Source organism: Macaca nemestrina, chromosome 1 (genome assembly GCF_043159975.1).
Source record: "Macaca nemestrina isolate mMacNem1 chromosome 1, mMacNem.hap1, whole genome shotgun sequence".
NCBI lineage: Eukaryota > Metazoa > Chordata > Mammalia > Primates > Cercopithecidae > Macaca > Macaca nemestrina.
In genome coordinates this window covers 70,725,791-70,744,438 of record NC_092125.1, presented here as the reverse complement: position 1 = coordinate 70,744,438, position 18,648 = coordinate 70,725,791, and the positions used below count along the sequence as shown (strand labels likewise).

General features: G+C 40.4%; 1 protein-coding gene and 1 long non-coding RNA gene across 2 annotated transcripts in view; both read right to left on the bottom strand.

Moving 5' to 3' along the window:
- The window catches only part of LOC105493551 (activating transcription factor 3), a 53,813-nt gene extending 43,043 nt beyond the window's left edge, over nucleotides 1-10,770 (bottom strand). The window contains exon 1 of the mRNA XM_011761279.3: nucleotides 10,646-10,770. The gene's annotated coding sequence lies outside the window, so the exon portion shown is untranslated. The remainder of the gene's footprint in view (nucleotides 1-10,645) is intronic.
- A 3,943-nt stretch (nucleotides 10,771-14,713) lies between these two features.
- Nucleotides 14,714-16,979, bottom strand: LOC139356615 (uncharacterized). The gene is made up of 2 exons (XR_011608715.1): nucleotides 15,283-16,979; nucleotides 14,714-14,832 (listed from the first exon to the last, which is right to left on the bottom strand). It is a non-coding gene; the product is annotated as an uncharacterized lncRNA (long non-coding RNA).
- Nucleotides 16,980-18,648: the final 1,669 nt, after the last annotated feature.

Below are 18,648 nucleotides of genomic sequence, written 5' to 3'. Positions count from 1 at the left end.
AAACACAAAGTTAGTTTTTTAAAACAACTTACAGAAAAAGATAAACCCTGAGCACAACCAATCAATAAAAAAGAAAAACACAAACAGAAAGTGGGAATAAAAAGGGATAGAAATAGATACAGTGGAGATTTTAAAATACATAAAAGAATACTATTAACTCCATCTGAATAAATATGGAAACTTAGAAGAAATAAATAATTTTCAAGAAAGAAATTAAAATTTGGTAATTTATTCAGATAAAACCAGCACAAAGCCTTAGCTACTAAAGACATTAAATTATTAATCAAAAGTTCTTCCATCTCCGAAGACACCAGGCCCAAATATTTACCAGATTTTTAAAAAATAGATAAGCCCTGCTTTAAAAGACAAAAATTCTTTCAGAGGATGGGAAAAAGGAAGAGAATTTCCTAACTTATTTTTTGAGATATTAAAGCCAGACAGGGACAATCCAAATAAGGAAAATTATAACTTAATCTCATTTTTCATGTAGATACAAAACCTTAAAGAAAATATCATGACCAAGTGGAATTTCATCTCTAGAATGAAAGAATAATTCAAGATTCAAAAACTTATTAAATTAAAAAGGAAGGCCTTTTTCCTTTATTTTTTATCTTTTTAGTGTCTCAATAAATGAAGAAAAGGTATGGACAGAATATAGCATTCATTCATGGTTTTAAAAATCTTAGTAAACTAGGTATAGAAGGCAATTTTCTTTACCTGACAAAGGCTATACATCAAAACTCTACAAGCAAATATCATGTTAACTGGTACTATTTTAGAGACATTTTCATTAAAGTCAGAAATTACAGAAGGATGTAAGTTCTAAGCCTCTATTCAGCATTATACTGAAGTTCTTAACTGATGTAATATAAAAGAATGGAAAAAGAGAAAGATTAGAAACTGTTCTTGTTTGCTGAAAATGTGATTGTCTACATAAAGAACTCAAGAACATTTACGTACTCTTAGAACTAAAAACTATCCAGCAACGGTTGCTAAATACAAAAAAAACATGCAAAAATCAATAGCATTCTTAATAGTAATAACTAATTAGAAAATATATTGGAAAAATCCCATTTATAATAGTAACAGAAATTATATGGCATCTAGAGATAAATTTGTTAAAAGGTATGAAAGACCTCTAAGAAGAAAACTACAATAGTATTATTGAATAAAATACAAGAAGATCTAAATAAATGGAGAAAATTACTATGTTTATTGATTAGAGTACTCAGTAATATAAACATGTTAGCCATCTTGGTGGCACCTCTGGTGCAGTGGTATCACGCAAGATTCCCATAAAAATGTTAGCCATCTCCATATTTGTTTATAGATTTGATGAAATTTTCATATTAAAAATCCTCAAAATGGGCACAATTCTTAAGAAGCTAATTCTAAATTTCATGTGAATGGGCCAGGAAAAGCCAATAAAATTTGGAAGAAAAAGAAGAGAGGCTAGCAGGACTTGTCTTGTTAGATATTTAGACTTACTGAAAAGATTGTGGTAGTATTGGCATAGGGAATAGAAATAGACTAATGGAACCGAACAAAAGCCCATAAATATCCTATGTACACGAGGAAGCTCTGTACGTGACTGAAATAGCCTCACAAAGCAATGGGAGGAAATTGTGGAACTCGGATAACTGGTTATCCATATGGGAGTAAGTGAAATTAGATTCTCACTCACATCAGCCATAAAGATTAAAGACACAGATGTGAAAAGCAAAACTTTGCAACCTTGAGAAAAAACAACATATAGGAAGATACACTCATTATCATCAAGTACAGAAATTTTTTATATAAGATACAAACATACAAACAATAAAATAAGAGGGATATATTGGATCACATTAAGACAAAAAAACTATGTGTTAAAAAAGACAATATAAACAAAATGAAAAGATATTATAGAACAGGAGGAAGTATTTGCGATGAATATACCAAAATGGGAAATATTTCAAGAAACAAAAATTATATAAGCTTGATTATTTGATCACAGTGCAGTATAACTAGCTATTAATAATAGAAATTAAAACAAAAAATAAAGCATAAGGACAGAACAAAGATTAAACAAAACAAAAATTAAAGTATAAGAACACAGCAGTTAGAAGATAATTAAAATAAGAGCACAATATATCAACAGGTGTGAAATATTGTCAAAGTTGTACTAAAAGTTAAAGTTACAATCTTATTTGTTTTTATTTTCAAGGAAAGGAAAAATAAAAGCTTTCAACTCAAGAGTTTATAAAAACAGCAATGACAACAAAATCCCTAAGAAATCAGTAGAAAGAAAAGACTAAAGGCAAAACCAAAACTAACTGAATTAGGACACAGGAAAACTTACAGAATTAATTTGAGAGCACTTTTTTAAAAAAGTAATAAAGTAGACAAATATTAGAGAAACTAAAGAAGAAAAAAAACCCTATGGATAATAAAATTAGAAAATAAAAAGGGGAGGTTCTGCACCAGATAAGGAGATATTTTAAATACAAGACAATACTTTGCAAAATTATAAATTCTAAATCTGAAAACCTAGATGAAACGAATAGTCTGAAAATATATACATTATCAAAATTAGAAGTATAAAACCCACATATGCCAATCATGGCTGAAGAACTTAAAAAAGAAAAAAAGGAAAGATTTCCCTCCAGGAAAAAAATGTGTCTAGGCCTAGAAAACTTTATAGGAAAAAAAAAAAAAAGAAAACTTTATAGGAAAAAAAAATCTTTCAATTCCTAAGGAATACGTAATCACTATGTTTCAGTAATTTCAAACATTGACAAATATGGAAAATTTATCTAATTTACTTAGCAGAGATAACCCTGATGTAAAACCCTGAAAAAGACAGCTCAAAAAAAGAAGATAATAAACCTATCTAAATTGTGAACGTAGAAAAGAAAATCCAAATTCAGGTAACAGTATGAAAATAACCCAAGGAGCGTTTAATCTAAAATAAAAAATTTTATGTTTTAATATCTTTAAAATCCAACAGTGTAACATATGACATCCACAGGCTAAAAAAGAAAATCCAAATAAGATTCTCAATTAATGCAGGAAATACATTAGAATTCAACAGCTGGTTCCTATTAAAAAATAATTACAAATTTAAGAACTTTTATTAACATAACAAAAAGTGTTTATTTCAAATAAAGTCATCTTTAAGGATGAAATACTAATGCAATATTATTAAAATCAGGATCAAAACAAAGATATAGTTTGTTGCCAGTTTTACTAAATTTTGACCTGAAAGTTCTAACCGATGAAATAGGGCACTTATAAAAATAAGATGCACAAACACTGGAAGGGAGAAAATAGATTTGTAATTATTTGTATATGATATAATTACATTCCCAGAAATTCAAAAGAACAATTCAACTAAGAATTATTAGAATCAATATGAGAGCCCAAGAAAACTGCTAAATATAAAAAAGACACAAAAGCCAGTACCTTTTGTATATACAAATTTTCTGTATAAAAATTTGTATATAGAAATTTGCTACATTGCTTTTCTATATAGAACTATTATCCAATTAGAAAATATAACTTTTAGAAAAGATAAAATGACAATAGCAAAAATCAACAATGATGACATTGGAAACTTCTGTGGACTGCCTTGGAAAAGCTATAATGAGAATGTGAAGGACCCATATAAAAAAATTATACAATGCTGTTGGAAAATGTAGAAGCTTTGAATACTGAGCTTTATGGCAACGACATCAGTGCTTTGCAAATTAATTTGAATGGTCAATATAATTTCAATAAAAATCTCAATAGTGTTCTTTTCAGAATTTCACAAAATCATTCTAACGTTCAACCAAAAGAATAATTAAGCATGAACAGCAAATAAAATGTGGGGTTTTTTTTGTTTGTTTGTTTTTTGAGACTGAATTTCACTCTTGTTGCCCAGGCTGTAGTGCAATGGTGCAATCTCGGCTCACTGCAACCTCCGCCTCCGGGGTTCAAGCCATTCTTCTGCCTCAGCCTCCTGAGTAGCTGGGATTACAAGCATGCACAACTACACCCAGCTAATTTTATATTTTTAGTAGAGATGGGGGTTTCTCCATCTTGGCCAAGCTGGTCTCCAACTCCCAACCTCAGGTGATCAGCCTGCCTCAGCCTCCCAAAGTGCTGGGATTACAGACATGAACCACCATGCCCAGCAGCAAAGAAAATGTTGAACATGAAAAGGAATGATGAGACAGGGGCCTTGCCAGCTCTTAAATCATTTTTAAAAGCAAATATAAATAAGAGTATGGAACTGACAAAAGAACAAGTGTAAAAATGTACATATCAAGACATAGAAGAGATATTCTGAGATCACAGTACATATGAGAACTCTATGGTAAATAAAGCATCACAAATTAGCAGAGAATAAAAGTATTGGCCAGGTGCGGTGGCGCACACCTGTAATCCCAGCACTTTGGGAGGTCAAGGCAGGGGAATCAACTGAGGTCAGGAGTTCAAGACCAGATGAAAATGGCCAAAATGGTGAAACCTCATCTCCACTGAAAAATACAAAAACTAGCCAGGCATGGTGGTGGGAGCCTGTAATCCCAGCTACTCAGGAGGCTGAAGCAGGAGAATTGCTTGAACCTGGGAGGCAGAGGTTGCAGTAAGTCGAGATTGCACCACTGCACTCCAACCTGGGCAACAGAGTGAGATTCCCATCTCAAAAAAAAATATATAATAACAATAAAAGTATTATTCAATACATTGTTCTGGGTTAACTGATTATTTAGAAAAAAATTAATCTAGAGATTTACCTCAAATCATAATCAAAATAACTTTTGATGGATAGACATAGTTAGATGTAAAATACATACACATTAAAATAAAATAAAGAAAAATCAGAAGCACATGAAAAAGTGTTCAATAACTTTATCAAGGGAATGCAAATTTAAATTACAATAAGCTACTACTGCACACCTAACAGAATGGCTAAAATAAAAATGTCTGACAACACCAAATGTTGACAAAACTTTGGAGCAACTGAATTCTCATGCATTGCTTGTGGGAGTGTAAAATGGTATAACTCCTTTGGAGAAAAGGCTGGTGGTTTCTTATAAAATGAAGTATACATCTATCCTATGGCCAGAAATTCCATCCATAGGTATTTAAGAAAAATGAAAGCATATGTCTATAAAAGGACTTTTACAAGAATGTTCACAGTTTCATTATTCATAATGGGACCAAACTGGGGACAGCCTGGTGTCTATCAATAGAGGAATGAATAAACAAACTGTCATATAGACATACTATAATGAAAGCTTACTTTTAGTAACAAAAAGACACAAATTCCTGAAGCTTACCAACACAGATGAATTTCAAGAACATTACGCTGTCAAAGAAACCTTATGCAAAAGAGTTCATGCTGTGTGACTCCATTCCACATAAAGGTCAAAAACAGACCAAACTAATGATGAAAAAACTAAAATTTGTGGTTGCCTATATAGGTAGTATGGGAGTGAGGACAGGCTGGGAGAGAACACGAGGAAGCTTTCCAGGATGATGGTAATTTTTATTTTTTAAAAAGGTCTGTAGATATGATCTACATAACACACTTACTTAAAGGGTACAATTCATTGTTTTTTCGTATCCTCATAGATATGTGCAACCATCACCTGAAAAAGTCATACCCTTTAAGTTCTATATCTTGAAAAGCATATGCATCTGTCATTTGTCAAAACTCACTGAATGATCTATTTAAGATTTGTGCATTTCCCTGTAATTACATAAAATATGGAAATTTTATCTTTAAAAGGCTGTTTTCTATTAGAAGAAAATATGAAATAGTTTTTAAAGTTCTATATGAGAAAAAGTCATTCTCCAGAAAAAAAAATTGACAGATTCGATTACTTTAAATCTTAAAATCTCTCTGTGCCAAAAATATATAAATATAACTTCCATTCAAATGTAAATGTCAAGCCAGGGAATTATTATTATTCAAAAAAAAAATAGGGAGGTCTTTGTTGATATATCTTATATATGTATAAAACATTTTAAATCACTGCAGATATTAAGATTCCAACAGATGTACAGGCAAAGGCTCTGAACAGAAGATTCATAAACAGAAAATAAACTAGTTAACAAACATGGAAAAAATTTCTTTGTGTTTATAGAAATTAAAATTACATCAAGAGCTACATATATCAAAGACTGTATGATTCATATATTATTTAGTTTATTTATTTTTGAGAAATATGTTGATTCTTTTTGAGGAAATATATTTAAAGTAAATAAGAATTGCCATGAACGTAGATTTAGCTACAATAATGTTTATTACAGTACTATTTACAATATTGATGAATCAGATATTACCCAAATATTTAACATAGAGTATTAGTAAGGTAAACTACAGTACAAAAATATTACATTAACTTGGGACTCTTGTACAATCATTAAAAATTATGTTGTAGAAGAAGAAGAATTCTTATGAGGTGGAAAGAATGAAGTGGGAAGATGTTTACATTTCAAATGAAAAGAAAAAAAAGCCAAAAAAAAGTATTGGTTCTGTTACACTAGCTCTTTCCCCTGCATCTCCACTGTGGACACACAGGCATTGAGCTTCTGTCTACCATCTCCCTTCTCTTTTCCCCGTTTCCCTTTGGAAGCCATTCCTGTCTTTCATCCTAGTAAGAAGGAAATAGGCTCGCATTAGAAAAGTGGAAAAATGAAAACAAGAAGGATGTACAACTCTGTTCTGGTTAACTTTTTTATTGGGCAAAAAGTATTGCCATGATTAAAAATTCAAAGTCAGAAAGTGTATACGATGAAAAGTCTCTCTACCTCGTCCTAGGCTCTTTAATTAGTTTCTCTTATCTCCTTCCAGACATACTTTTTAGAAAGACATTTAGCAAAAGCAACAAACAAACAAATGAAACACAAGACAATAAAAAGAAAAGAAGGCAGGGAGGAAGAATATGGAGGGAGAGATGGGAAAAGAGGGAAAGAAGAAAGAGTAGAAGAAATAAAGAAAAGGGTACTAGGGGAAAAATTCAAATAAGTTTATTCTGTAACGGCTCTAAACAGCCAATGTTTATTTTAGAATATATGTTAAACATTTGGATCCTTCAGCAACCTGCTACTAACTTAAAAACACTATTAAATTAGTATTAAATTGTTTACAAGTATTTTTAAAATAAATAAACCAGGATCAGAAGTAAGGAGCCTTTTTACTTGAGATGCCTTAAGGAATAGTCGTCCACACCCAAATTAGGATGCCGGTCCAACAAACATTAATGAACTACAGTAACGACGGAGTTGGGGAGGTGAAATTACGACTGTATTGGACATGCAACTTTGAGAGAAAGACAGCGGTGGAGGTTTAGACATTAGAAATGCCTGACCCTGCATTTACCCCATTGGAGAACTGGCCTAGGACAGAAATACCAAATGACAGTCACCAGGAGGACACACTAAATTTGCTTTCTGGCATCATCTTCAAATATTTGGGATGGGACCACAGATCCTGACTCTCCTTAACGGCCATTTTGGATTGATTTGCCGTGAATGGACTGGCTTAGATTTACTGCTTGAAGTAAGCCTAACAATAATTATTAATGGGTCCAGGATGAAGGGATCACTCAATACAAGTAGTCCACAAAAGCACACCTGAGCCTCTTAGTTCAGGGTAGGTCGATGTTTTTGGTGTGCTCTTTCTCCGGGGCTCCTTCTTTTTCCATGAGGGCGCAAATGTGGAGCATGCAAAGGATGTATACTCAAGGGACAAGGCTTAATAAAATTGTGTTGGTCATCAAAGACATTCTTAAGTAAACAGAAATACTTTTGTGTGTAATTCAGCTTGGTAGCCCCAAAATAATAACCAATTTGTTTATGAATAACTTATGTATAAGTGAATGTATAATTAGTTCACAATTTTTTTCTTAACACATTAAAAAAATTATTGACCACTCTCCATGAGAATGACACCTTGCTAGATGCAATAGCAAACCACAAGAGCAGAGCTCTGGCATTTATAGCTTTTATCTCATTCGTTAATTCTGCAAATACTTACTGAGCACCTTCTATGTGACAGCTCTAAGTTAGACACTGGGGCTACAGTAGTGGGCAGACCCTGTCCCTACCCTACAAAAGTTCAAGGCTCTTTTTCTGATGTAGGCAGAGAAAGTGTTATTAATATTCTCACTATGAGATGAGGAAATTGAGACATTCCCATTCCAATATTCAGTTCTGGAACAGGACTGGAGCCCAGCTTTTCGCTCCTGAGGTCTAAATACTTGGCACACTGCACTCCATGTCTCTCAGAACTTTTCCCATAATAATGAGACAAAGGAGCTTTAAGAAGACATTCCCCAGTCCCCCTCTCCATGGGCTTCTGCCCCTGTCTTTAAAACTGGGGGAAATGGGTTTTGTCCTTGTTCCTGTTTTAGAAGCAGCAGCACAGCCTTAGAATATTATTATAATTATTAATACTGGTAACATCATAAAAAATAAATAATTTGCTAAAGTCTTTAAATCCACCTTTCCCTAGAGTTGGGTAAATGGAAAATAAGCTATAAAGACATTTTTTTCCCCATAAAAAGATCAGACATCAAGGCATTCAGATAACAATGCTAGATCTGAATTGGTTCTTAGGGAACTCTAAGTTCACCTGCCTTTCATGACATCTGAATCCTTTGCACAGAAACAGACACGAGACAGAAGGGTTGTTTTTCCTGAGAGCATTTTCTTATTCCTTCACTCATTGCAGCTGTTAGCAGCAGCTGGTTACTTGAGTGTGCTGAAATGCCCACTGCCGTGTAAACACTCTCTCTAACACCCTGCATTACTCATAGTTTGAAAATCACTTTGACTCCTGAAACATAATTATGTTAATGTCAGATGAGTCAGCAGGGGGACAACATGCTGCTCCTACGGCAGCTGCACCTCCTGCCAACCTCCGAACGTATCAGAGCCTGGGGCTTCAAAAAAAAAAAAAAAAGAAAGAAAGAAATCGAAAAGAAGGAAAGAAAGAAAAAGAAAACCCCTTTCTGTGGGTGGGAAGAGAAATTATATTTATGGCTCAAAGAACAGCTTCAAAGAAGTGGCCGATTTCACTTTCCCTGCAACATGAAAGGAAGAGTTAAGTAAAATCGCTACCCCTAGGTTAATCTGTTTATGTGAAGAATAAACAGGAATTTGGAAACTTTCTCTAGGGAATCTGTGACTTTCCCTCAGAGACGGTTCAAGACAAGTCACTCTGGTCACTGTTCAGTCGTGATCCATTAGTCGCCGTACGAGGAGTTTTCACTTTCCCGGGAAGTGATGCCAGGCAGTGCAGAAGGTGCATCCTCTTGGGCACCAATAGGAACCAGGAGGTTGCTCAATTTTCAGGGGTCCTCAAACCCTGGATGGCTTCCCAGCACACGCTTTGCTCCGGCGGCATGACCCCCTCAGACAGTTTGCAGCCACTTCTGTGAGCTGTTTTCAGCGTCATTTATAACCTCTCAACTATTTTCCCTCCCTCGGCTGCTGGGGAAGGAACAGGAACTGAGTAGGACAGGGCTAGGGGATTCTATGGCCTGGCTGACCATGACCTCCACCCCATCTATGCCCCTGGTCACAGTTCAACCTGCCAGTAACCCCAAACATCACCCCTCAGCCTGCCTTACTCCACCTGCCCTGTCCAAACTCAGGGTGTTGCTTTACATCCACATCGTGCCTCCGAAAAGGCTCTCAGCTTCCTTACCTCACTGATGTCTCACAAAAATCCATATTTTATAAATGGGAAAATTGAGTTTCAGAGAAGGGGTGTCTTTGTCCACGGTCGCACAACAAATGGCAGAGCCAGACACTCAAACTTGTGCCCTTTCTGGGCTGCCAACAACAGAACCACAGATCCACATTTAAAGGATGGAAGAGGACCAGTGGGGCTGGAAGAACCCCAAGTGCACACGTTTTTACAGATGAGAGGAATAACCAAAATCCAAAGAGAAACAGTGACTTGCCCAAGGTCACACAGCTTTTACTTGGCAGAACTAGCTGCCAAACAAGATCTCTTGACCCTCATTCCAGGGCTTTTCCTCTCTAACATCTTTACTCCCTCACTCTGGACTTACTCCGTTTAAGCACAGGAAGAACCAGCTCTCCCCATACCCAGCCTATATCCAGTTAACCTATCCATGTTACACTGCTGATACAAAGCATTCTATTCCCAAAACACAAGGGCCCCAGAAGAGGTAGGAAAGTCAAGAAGGAGAACACACTAGAAGGAAGGTGTTAACCAACTCCAATTGCTTCCTATTATGAATAATCAATGCCTTACATCGACTACAGCACTGACTAATGGTATCCCCAAATCACGGTTTCATCCAGGATGAGACCGAGACCACATCACTGCCTCACTGGGATGCCACAGGTCATCCCGCAGGTGTTATGTAACCTGAAGAGGGGTCAGTAAAAACCTTAATCCAACCTAGAGCTTCTGCAGCACTCTAACTCCTGGACTTTTTGATCCCTATCCCTCAGATCACTTCACTGAGTGCCATATGCACCGAACTGCTCACTTTCCCACCCCTCTTCCGGGTGTCACCCACCCAGCAGGGCCACAATGGGTACTCCCCCAGCTGGAGGCTTCCTGACCAAACACCTTTCTCCTGTAACATTTTTCCCACTTAGCCCCAAAGCCAGAGAAAAAGTCAAGACTCACATTTTGGGGCGAGGTGCTGAAAATCCTTAGGAAATGGCAGAGCATCCTATATAGAGGAGGATTTCTCTTCTTGTCACATCTTCCCATCTGATCCCATCCAATTTATCCTCAAGGCATGGTTGGTCAACTAAAGCTAACCCCACCTCTGCCCCCCAAAGCAACCAACAGCTGTTACTATATTGAGTGGCAATATGATGTCATATCATAGGTGACTAACCCACCAAGGCTTCCCTGCGAGCCATCATCTAAATATGACAGCCTTCCATCATCCTGACCTTTTCACGGGAGAAAGCAGAGTGAGGGGCTTGACACTGATCCGGGGCTCCAGTGCATGTCTGGCCTTCTGTAGCCAGCACCTCTGGGGACACACATGAGCAAATGAGGACACACAGGCCCCTCATGCACAGATTCTTTTCTAGTAGAAGACACTTTCACCCAAGACAGCTTTCTTGCCCTGGCCTGACTTTGAAAATAGTAGCCATCAGAATAGATAAGAATCACAGTCATAGGGAGGAATGAGGAGGCCTGTATATATTTACCATGCTATATATCCAAGTGCTGGATTAGATTCTTTACATACAGTTTTGCATGTAGCTCTCAAAACACTCTGAGGAAGGCATTACAATCTCTGTAAAGTTAGAGAAACTAAGATTAGAGGGGTAAGTAACTTCCCCCAGGTTACAGGGCTTGGCTCAGATTCCAGCCCAAATCTGTGTAACACTACAGTGGAATGAACTCTACAGAAAGGTGTTAGCACCTCACTTGGCTTTCTTAAACATCAACTTTATTGTGTAGAACAGTTTTAGATTGACAGCAAAATTAAGCGGAAAGTACTCAATTTCCCACAGACTTCCTCTTCCCACACTTGTATAGCCACTTCCTTTATCAATATCCCCCACCAGCTGGTACGTTTGTCACAATCAATTAACCTAATTAACAAATTATTCATACATGAAATCCATAGTTTACGCTGGGGTTCACTCTTGGTGTTGTACATTCTATGGGTTAGGGCAGATTTTTAAACACAAGTATCTACCATTATTGTATCCTACAGAATAGTTTCACTGCCCCAAAAACCCTCTGTGCTCCACCTGTTCATCATCCCCACTCCTCAACCCCTGGTAACCACTGATCTTTTTAGTTTCCATAGTTTTGCCTTTTCCAGAATGTCATATACAGTCATTCATCACTTAACAACAAGAATATGTTCTCAGAAATGTATCGTTAGGTGATTTCATTGTTGTGCCAACATCATAGAGTGTACTTACACAAACCTAGGTAGTGTAGCCTACCACACACCTAGGCTATATGGTATAACCTATTGCTCCAAGCTACAAACCTGTATGGCATGTTACTATTTTGAATACCGTAGGCAACTGTAACACAATGTTAGGTATTTATGTATCTAAACATATCTAAACATAAAAAAGTTAATAGGTTGGCTGGGTGCAGTGGCTCACACCTGTAATCCCAGCACTTTGGGAGGCTGAGGTGGGCGGATCACAAGGTAAGGAGTTCGAGACTGGACTGGCCAACATGAAATCTCATCTCTCCTAAAAATACAAAAAATAGCTTCGCATGTTGGCAGGCATCTGTAATCCCAGCTACTTGGGAGACTGAGACAGGAGAATCACGAATCTGGGAGGTGGAGTTTACAGTGAGCTGAGATTGTGACATTGCACTCCAGCCTGGGCGACAGGGCAAGACTCTGTGTCAAAAAAAAATAACATTAATACGTTTCACTACTATGTTATGACAACTGTATCACTAGATGACAGGATTATTTGAGCTCCATTATATCTTTTTGCTTTTTTTTTTTTTTTAATTTTTATTGTTGTTGTTTTGATACAGAGTCTCGCTCTGTCGCCTAGGCTGGAGGGCAATGGTGCAATCTCAGCTCACTGCAACCTCCATCTCCCGGGTTCAAGCTATTCTCCTGCCTCAGACTCCAAAGTAGCAGAGATTACAGGCACCTGCCACTATGATCAGCTAATATTTGTATTTTTAGTAGAGACAGGGTTTCACCATGTTGGCCAGGCTGGTCTTGAACTCCTGACCTCAAGTGAGCTGCCCGCTTTGGCCTCCCAAAGTGCTGGGATCACAGGTGTGAGCCACCACTCCTGGCCCATTATATCTTTTGGGACCACTGTTATATCTGCGGTTCATTATTGACTGAAACGTCATGTGGCACATGACTGTATGTCCATGTGTTTTCTATCCAATTACCACGCAGGTTTACCTTTTTTTATTCCATCCATTCATACATCCAATATTTATTGAGCACTGAATAAATGGAATGAATGTTTGTGTCTCCTCCAAAATTGTATGTTGAAGCCCTAACTCGAAGTCTAATGGTATTTGGAGGTGCAGCCTTTGAGAGATCATTAGGTTTAGATTAGGTCATGAGGATGGTGCCCTCATGATGGAATTAGTGCCCTTAGAAGAAGAGGAAAAGATAGGAGAGCTCTCTCTCTTCACAGGCACAACACCAAGGAAAGGCCACGTGAGGACACAGCAAGAAGGCAGCTGTCTGTAACCCAGGGAGCCAGTCCTCACCAGACACTAATCTGCTAGCACCTTGATCTTGAATTCCCCAGGCTCCAGAACTGTAAGAAATAAATATCTGTTGTTTACACCACCCAGTCTATGGTATTTTGTTATAGCAGCCCAAATTGACTAAGACAAGCACCTACCATATGTTCATCTTAGATAACAAGTCCTTAGAGGACATTGAATCTGTTTAGGTAAGTCTCTGCGCAGAGTTGCACCCATTACAGCACCTCATCCATTAATAAATGCTTCCCCCGCCCCTTATCTTCACTATGACACTTAAAAAAATTTCTGGCTGGGCGTGGTGGCTCACACCTGAAATCCCAGCACTTTGGGAGGCCAAGGCGGGCGGATCACCTGAGGTCCAGAGTTCGAGACCAGCCCAACCAACATGGAGAAATCCCGTCTCCACTAAAAATACAACATTAGCCAGGCATGGTGGCACACGCCTGTAATCCCAGTTACTCGGGAGGCTGACGCATGAGAATAGCTTGAATCCGGGAGGCGGAGGCTGTGGTGAGTTGAGATCATGCCATTGCACTCCAGCCTGGGTAATAAGAGCAAAACTCCATATCAAAAAAAAAAAAAAATCTTTAAAAATTGAGATGAGGTCTCACTATGTTGCCCAAGCTGGTCTCAAACTCCTGAGCTCAAGCAGTCCTCCTGCCTCGGCCTCCCAAAGTGCTGGGATTAAAGGCATGAGCCACTGCTCCCAGCCAAGAGATTCTTTTTGATTGGGGCTGGGGAGAGATGGGTGGGGGGATAAACAGAAAGCTAGTGAGTGGTTGAAAATATGAAGCCTGTGAGGCCATCTGCATGAATAATTATCATCAAACTGTAATATAATATTTGTTATGTGTAACAATACAGATATCAAATTATTGTGATTATTATTATAACAAACCATTATGCAGCACTTCCTGTGTTTTAGAATTTAAGAGTTTTTACATAAATGGTAAATCTACTTGTTGCCTGAAAAGGCTGTACAGGCTGAAATATAAATAGAATGAAAGTTTCAAATAAATTCCTGGAGGGCAGATCCAGAACAAGTTATTAAAGTGGAGTTAGAAATAATCAGGGTGCATTCCTAACCTATGAGAATGATGTCATGAAGGGCAAGTGCCATAATCCAGCCCAACCCATGGTAGTGTCTCCATTGGAGGCAGAGCTCATGGCCATTGCTAAGGAGTTACTATGGAACTGGATTCCACCAGGGACCCCCGAGCTTCCAGCAAGCAGGGAAACCCTTCCACCTCTGTCAGGGTGCAGACCATGTGTGTCTCGCTGCCCCATGGCTCTCCTTCCGCAAAAGTGGAGCTTTGCTTTGTGTCACACAATGAGTCACAGGCACAGTTGGACACTGACCCAGGATTCCTGTTCTTTTGCTTGCCAGGGCTGTTTGCCGGAGATCACAATCCTTCCACATTAGTGGCCAGTTACATTTATGGTTCTTAATGACATTTAATGGGGCTTCTGGGATAAAGAAATGATGGAGAGTAAAGACTGGAAGATAAAAAATTAAAATTGAAATGACAAACAAGATTTTTATTACTGAAGGTTTAAAAATGGCAATCCACTTCACTGTGTCATTCCACTGGGAAATGATTCCTGGGTCTGAGGAGGAACAGCTCACCTGTCTTCAAACAAGGTGGGAGGCAGAAGGAAAGAGGAAGTGGGAATAGCCAGTGGTTATCAGAAATCGTGTTCTCCAATTCTTCCCTATGATTTCATGTCTATATTTACTTCATATCATTTGTCTTCCCTTCCATCGTATATATGACATGTTCCCATTTGCCATGCACATTCATGCCCTTTGTCCTACCTGCATCTTATAACAGTGGTGTGTGTGTGATCCATGGAAAAGAAGCAGGCTGGAAGTCAAGTAACTAGAAATCTCTACCCCTAACAGGCCGTAGGACCCGGGGAGGCCACCTCACCTAGACCTTAGTTATAAAACAGGGGCTTGCCTGGTTGGCCTGGAGGTAGCATACCACTCTAAGTTTCCATGTGTGTGTGTGTCCACCCCGAATACAGAGGAAGAAGTTCCTGTCCCCACAGAACCCCCATCCCCCCACCCCCAACAATACCTGAGGCTGCCAGCAGTTTTTCTCTCCTGAGGAGCACACACAAGGTGTTTGGTCACAGGCACTAGGAAACCTGTAAGAACTGGAAGAGCAGTGGGCAATGCTTCTATCAGTATGAGGGGCAGGAGCTGGGGACACCAAGGAGAGAGCCTGCTGGTGGCTGGAGACTGGGGGCGGGTGGGGAGAGGAGTCAGCTCTAAACATCTCCCAGGAGTCAGCTGGAGGTGGAAGGTGCTTCTGGTACACCTGGCATGTGTAGCCTGAGGAAGGGGCTGCAATAGTTAGCCAAGGACCAGTAGTGATTGTCAGACGGTAACAGTGACAGTGGCTCACTCACTTTGCTTCATTTCCAGGACACAGTTACCATCACTTTGCTCAAAATTTTGCGAAGTAGTTGTTTCTAATTTGTTTTTGGCACAATCATGCTGTTCCGATGGGAAACTTTATGTTGTTTTATGCTTGAGAGGGGACGATGATAGAGGAGATAACAAAGTGTTTCTTCTGCACTTGGGCACATCTGGTCGCTGGTAGGCCAGGTGAGGACTCTTTAAGTAGAATGGCCTCTCGAGTTTCCAGAAAGGAAACACAGAGTCAAGGGTGGGCCTGGCAGGGCTGGGATGGAGAGCCAAGTGGGGTGCCTAAGATGCAAAACTGAAGGCGGTGCTCATGGTCAGGCTCTGCAAGCACAGGGTGGGCACTTGATGTGATGCCTCCTCATACACCTTCCCGTGTCTGGGCCCTGAGGTCCGCCACCTCCATCTCTGGAGATCTGGTCTGGCACGGGTTACCTGCTGAAAGGCACTGAGATTGTGTTACAAGTGGAAAAGCTGGGTCTAGGGGACTCACATGCACAGAATAAGACACACATTTCACAGCCCACCTTCATCACCAAAACCATGAACTTTGGAGCCTGATGACCTGGGACTGACTTCCATCTCGCCATTCATTAGCTGTGTGACCCAGCGAAACATGCTTAATCGCGTGCCTTGATTTCTATCCTCATCAGTAAAATGGGGAGGACAATACCTACCTCAGAGAAGAGGATTAAACGACAGGAGGACGGAGGCTCATGAAAACACCTGGCACAGAGCAAACCTCAGTAAACTGTGAGTTCCCTGTAAGGCTGTCATGTTGTTTACAATGATGTGTTGGCCAAGGATCCTGGCCTCTGGAAACCTTCATTGGCAATATTAGCATAGTAGGAGGGTTTGGAGATCAGTCCACGAATTTACCACCCAAAGATATTAACTGGTTTCTGGTCACACCACTAATGACAGTTTAGACACAGTTGAAATAGTGATAAATGGGCCTAGTTGGCCGAAGTTGATGGATTCAAAAATAAATATTTAAACTACAGCTTTTCTCTGACAGCAGAGGCATCAGACAGCAGAGACGCCATAAGGGAAGGGTTAGAGAGTCAAGGGCCATAGAAAACTCTTCCTGACACTTGCTTCAGGCTCAGAGGGCAACTGAAATGTCCATCTGGTTAACCAAGGAGGGCTTCCAGGAAGAGGTTCTGGGACTTCAAAGAGCCTCCAACTAGGCTCGGTTGTTCTACCGTGTTCATCATCATCTCAACAGTCAACTCTCTTTAAGTATAAAAGGGTACAAGATGGGTTCTGAGCCTGCAGGTGTGTGAGTGGAGTCATCTCCCCAGAAGTTTCACGATAGCAAGCCTGGCCCCTTTAAGGCATCGAAACTCAGAACATTCTATCAGCTGCCTCGGCCTCCCCGTGGCGCGCTTACGTCACCCTTCGGGGAAGCGCCTGACGTCAGCGCGTTCTTGGCGACTGGGGCGGGGCCGGTGAGTCACCCGGACCGCGCCCCTTGCTCCCCGCCCCCGCCCGGCCGCGCGCACGTGAGCGCGCGCCGCGCGGGTTGCTAATTTTAGCTCCAGCGGCTTCCCTGGGGTCCCGTGAGGTGAAGGCGGATAGAGGGGACGAGGCGGGCAAGGAGCGCGGCTTTCCTCGTCCATTCCTGCTCCGCCGTGGGTCTTCCTCGAGGACCGGGTCCAGCCCGAGGGGTGGGGGCCCACGGGCGACTCGAGGTGCTGGAAAGCGGGCGCTTACCGAGGCGAGAACCGAGGGGTCTCCCCGCTTGGAAACCCCTCCCCTCCCTCGGCCCTGGACACAGTCGGCGCTCAATAAATGAATCGAAGTTTCTTCCTGGACAGCGACCCTGGGCTTTCGGAAGAAAGCCAGAGGGGCAGGGTTCTGGAAGGTTCCCTGGCGGCTGGGGTGCGGTGCGGGCTGAAATCCGAGCAGGAGCGGGGCGCGGCCCTCGGGGACCAACTGTGGGGGGCCCCGCCGCGGGAGTGGGGCAAGGGCGGGCCTGGACCCTTGGGGCCACCGCGTCAGTTGGTGGGGCCATGGGAGGGACCATGCCCGCCCGCTGTGAAGGGCGGTGGCCCTTCTAGGGTCAGGCCAAGCTCAGAGGCCTGAAGGTCACCGGGTGAGGAGCCAGCGTGGGTGCCGCAGAAGCCAAGCGCCGCGTCCCGAGTCCTGCGCGAACCTGGATGACCTTCCAGGAACCAGATGAGAGCTGCATATTCAAGAAGCAGTGCCAGACACCTTGGGAAATCGACACTCTCCTGTCCTCGAGTGGGGGTGGGGGTCCTGGAAAGAAGCTCTGTCAGCGTAAAGTGAACTGCAGTTTTGACTTTGCAGAGGGATCCGCCGTGTCACAGTGACCCGCATTCCTGTCATTGGTGTGGTGTGTTTCACAGTCACTGCCTCCCTAGGTAGACTGTAAAACGGCGTTCTTCGTAGAGCCTTTGACCTCCTCATAAGATTATGTTGGAAATTACATGATAGTAAACATAATGATAAACGGGGAATGTTAAATGTTAGTATGGGAACATTTTCTAATGGTTGCATCCTTAAAATTTTCTATTTCAAGTTTTTGAAGGCTATAACCTTAAAAAAAGCTGACCGTAGAAAAATGGTGGAAAGAGTTGTGGAATAAAGGTGGCTTTATTTATGACATGAATAAATGACAGAAATTGGTATGTGTCATTTTCCTTTGTTTTCCAAAAATATCACATTGGCCTTTGTAAATTGGAAGTTTTTCAGGTGTCAGTGTGGAACCTGCAAGATTTTTAGGGCTTTATATCCATCTTAAAACTGGTTTTAAAGGATTGGCAGTTACAATCTAATACTGGTATTTGTAACAAATACGTCCAGAGGTAGGCATACTGGTTTTTTTATATTGTTATATAGCAACAAAGGTCTCTTTGTCCTAATTTTTAGGACAAAGTTGCAACCACATTTGCCTCAATGTAATGCTTATAGGAGGAGGGTCTTAAATTGATTTGAAAGCAGGTTGTATTAGGGTTTTCCAGAGAAACAGTACCAACAGGATATACAGGCA